Here is a 4176-nt window from a genome sequence, read left to right as displayed (position 1 = left end):
AAGTTTCCACTTTCTAATATCTTCTTAGAAGTTAAAATTTTCCTCTTCTCTAGTAATTTCCAGCTTTCTCCATTTGGTTGCTATTACCATTTATTTTTCTTATGTTTCAACTGGAAGAGCCGCCAAGCAAAGATGTCTTTTCAGGACATGGAGGTGGAGTGCCAGTGCATGGTTCCAACATCGCCACTTGGTGTTTCCCGCCAGTTGTCAAAAAGGGGAGTTCATTCTCTTTTCTTGGCACTTACCACCAGTTGTATGACTCATCTTTTCTAAGATGCTTAGCAGTGTTGTGAAGAGTTCATTTTAACTTACAGATTTTAAAATCAGAGTATGTGGCTGAGCAATATGGACGTAAGGAGACTTTTAGAGGAAGTAGTGGCACCAAGAAACCAAACTTAAATTTTCTTCAAAGTATAATAAGCTTGATATATGATGTATATCAGTAGCATTGAAAGAATGATTTGACTATTTGAGACATATGCCAATACCTTGGTTTTGTTGTTGTTGTTGATGTTTTTGTTTTTACCTACCCTTCCTTTTTTAAATTTTAGAAACAGCATACATTAATGAGTAGAAGAGATCTTTTAAGGAAGTTTCCTTCATGAAAAGCGTGATACAAGACCAACACGGTGAAAAAGGTCATAAGGCATTTAAGGAAGCATCAGGGAGGGGGGTGGTGTAGCCTTCTGTGTATGTGCTTTTATGTAACTTTGAATGTGTTCTTAACCTTCCATGCCTCATTTTTTCCCATTCATAAAAATGACAATAATTACACTTGCCACCTGTGTACCTCAAAGGAGAGAGGGAGGGCTAATGAAATGTCTGTCAAGGGCTTTGAACTTTCCAGAATAAAGCTTTTATGGCTCCATAAAGTACAAAGTAGTATCCTGCACTTGTATTTTTCCTGGCATTTACCTCCATCTCTCAAGTTCTTTGCACGCCATTGGCTCCTGTTGCATATAACACCCTCTCTCTTCTGGTCATGGTCAGAGTTATTCTAGAGAAGTGTCAGGCTGCTGCTGTTTTTACCCAAGTTTAGTGTGGTTTTTTCATTTTGGTCATGGTATCTGAAACTTCTGGTGCTGTTTTCTCTTTCCCTGTGCACATTAGATTATTTCGTAGGCATGGAAGCATGGGTAAATGACATGGGAACCAATGTGAGAAACATCAACTCAGACATTCCCAAATGACATATTAATATTGAGAATATATTGTTACAGAGTCAACTTGGAATACTACAAAACATCTCATGCTGTTGTAAAAGAAAAGTTCTGCCAAAATGCAATGTTATAGCTTATAAATATATTTTAAAATGTTTATATTCTAACACTCTCTTTCTTTTTAACTTCTTGGTTTTCCTTGAAAATGGAGCCAGAAATAATTTTTTGGTTATTGACATCAAAACCTGAATTTTTAAGGTAGTCAATCCTATTTGTGTTTGATTGAGGGGACTTTAAATGTACTTGATCCTGTGCACTGCAAATCGGCAGGCACTGCTTTTGAGGATCCTGAGATGAGCCAATACTGAGGGTCATGGTCAAATCACAGCAGTGGGGTACTCCAATCTATAGTGCTGAAAAACTGAGAAGAAACCTTGAAATTTCATGTGATTCAATCTTTAGATTTTAAGTCTTTCCTCAGTAAGAGAAAAAAAATGGGGCTCATAATTTGGGGAAACAACTTTGCAGCATTAGCATATAACCTTTTTTGTTCACCAGTGCTGTTGCAGTAGGCAGGAATAATTAATAAATTAGCTCATTTTATTAGATGTTTATGTGCCAAGCAATAATGGAGAATTCAAGGGAATCCGGAGACTTCGTCTAGGTCCTCAAAGAGATTCAATTATAATTTATCAAAAGAGAAGCCTCACATATCCATAATTACACATAGGTAAAATTTTAAATTTACTTAAATCATTGTAGACTGAGAATGGTGTGTGTGGGCTTGCACACTCACACACACACACACACACACACACACACACACACACATTTCCTTCTTGATTCTTTAATGCTTAAAATGCTACCCTTTAGTCCTGGATTCCTCAGTTTAGCTTAGGACTTTGAGCCCTATTGAAATGTGAACTCCTTCAGGAGAGGAGCAAACAGTTTACACTGGCATCATTCCCTTACTTGCCCCTGGAATGAATTTCTGATCTCCAGAAATAGCTTCTGGTGTAGATGGACTTTACTACAGTTGAACAAGTCCCCCAAACTTGTCTATGAATCAGGTTTGGGAAAATGAGATGGGTCAGCAAGGTTCTTATAATTTCACTTGTGAATAATCATCATTCTATCCTATTACTGTTTATCTAATTTGATTTTTCTCCTTAGCCACCAAATCATTTTAGTGAATACCTGTAGCAAAAAGTGTATTGGTTATGGCTTAAATATGGTAAAAGGTGAACAATTTGATCGTTGAAATCCCAAATATTTTTTCATATTATTTGATTAGATCATTATTTTTTTCTGGAACATGAGACTCCTGTACTAATCACAAACACCTAAAATTATATGAAGTATGTGATGTGTAAAGTCAGGCTTCAGATGCCTTCAGTTCTTTTCAGAATGTGCATAATAAAAGGAAATGAGATTTATTTTTTAATTTTCATTTTATTTATTTTTGAGAGAAAAAGAAAGATATAGAGAGTGGGGGAGGGGCAGAGAGAGAGGGAGGCAGAGACTCCAAAGCAGGCTCCTTGCTGTCAGCACGAGATCGTGACCTAAGCCAAAGTCAGATACTTAATCTTAACTGAGCCACCCAGGTCCCCCAGAAATGAGATTTAATTTTAAACGTAGCATTTAAACTATGAACCCCTCCATTTTTTTTTTTCTAATAAAAAGGTAGTTGGCCTGGGGGAAGGCTGAGAAAATTGGAATGGAAGTTTATTTCATGAATTTATGCCATAACTATGCCCTATACTACACACCTTTCAAATCCCTTTTATCCCAAAGGTATTTTGGGGCTAGTAGGAGTCAAGTACATTCATGGGGTATCTCAAGATTACAGTAAATCATTAACAGACATTTACTCATCATCTCCATTCATGGGAAACAATATTCTCATAGGGCTAGAGAAATTGAAGACAACATGTCTCCTTAAGGAGTTTACAGTATAGTGTGAAGACAAACAAGTGGCTGGTCATCACCATTCAGAATGATAAGTATAATGATATTTGTATCCACGGTGTTTTTAGATCACTTTGGAGGATAGATACACGTCCATGCTAAGGATAGTGTGTTAAGGAAGGCGTCCTCTAGTCCCAATGTCTTGAACCTCCAATAGAAGGCCATATCTGATGAAGAAAATTCTAGGAAAAGAAAACAACTTTTTCAAAAACGTATGTATGAGAGAATGAGACGTTCAAAAAAACTACAGAAGGTGTTTGTTAGTGTCAGGCGTTGTGCGGGGTAAAGATAGGAGTTTGAGTCAAAAAGAATTTTTGCAGTTTAAGGCTTTATTGGGAACTAAGGTTCCAGAAGAGGTTCCCTGACTCAAGGAGACAGTCAGGGAAGTCACGCCCGGGTATGGTGGGATAGGGTTTTTAAGCTGTAGCAGTTCCGGGTTTAGGCTCAGGTGGGACTTTCTCTCGTGCCATGTTGTGCTGTTGCTCGGTAATTGGTTGACCTTCAGTTCGTTCTGGAGAGCCGCTTGGGGCTTTCCGTTGGATTGTGCTGGCGCTCAGTGATTGGTTGACCTTCAGTTTGTTCAGGCACGCTGCTCGGGGCTCTCGGGGCTCTCTGTTGGGTTGTGCTGGGGTTCTGTGATTGGTTGCCCTTCAGTTTCTTCCGGCGCGCTGGTGACAGGGTCGTCCCCTTCCAGAGACATCCTAACAGTGTTTATATTGATTGAGTACTAGGGTATAAAATGGAGAATGTCAAACACATTTATATTAGGCTGATTGTGTCACAATCAGGGATGGATCTAACACGGAGAAAAGACTAGATTCAGGCAGTACAATTACAAATTAGCAACCCAGGTGAAGACAAAGGAGTCAGCGGAGGTAAGGCCAAAAGTGAGGTCCAAGTGGAGTAGCCACTTGCCCAAGTCACATTCACAAAGAGCCTACATTTTTAGACTTTAAGTGTTATTTTTAATTTTTTAAATGTTTATTTATTTCTGAGTGAGAGAAAGAGACAGAACGTGAGCAGGAACAGGCAGAGAGGCAGAATCTGA

Source organism: Panthera tigris, chromosome F3, assembly GCF_018350195.1.
Source record: "Panthera tigris isolate Pti1 chromosome F3, P.tigris_Pti1_mat1.1, whole genome shotgun sequence".
Taxonomy (NCBI): domain Eukaryota; kingdom Metazoa; phylum Chordata; class Mammalia; order Carnivora; family Felidae; genus Panthera; species Panthera tigris.
Note: the sequence above shows the minus strand (reverse complement) of the source record.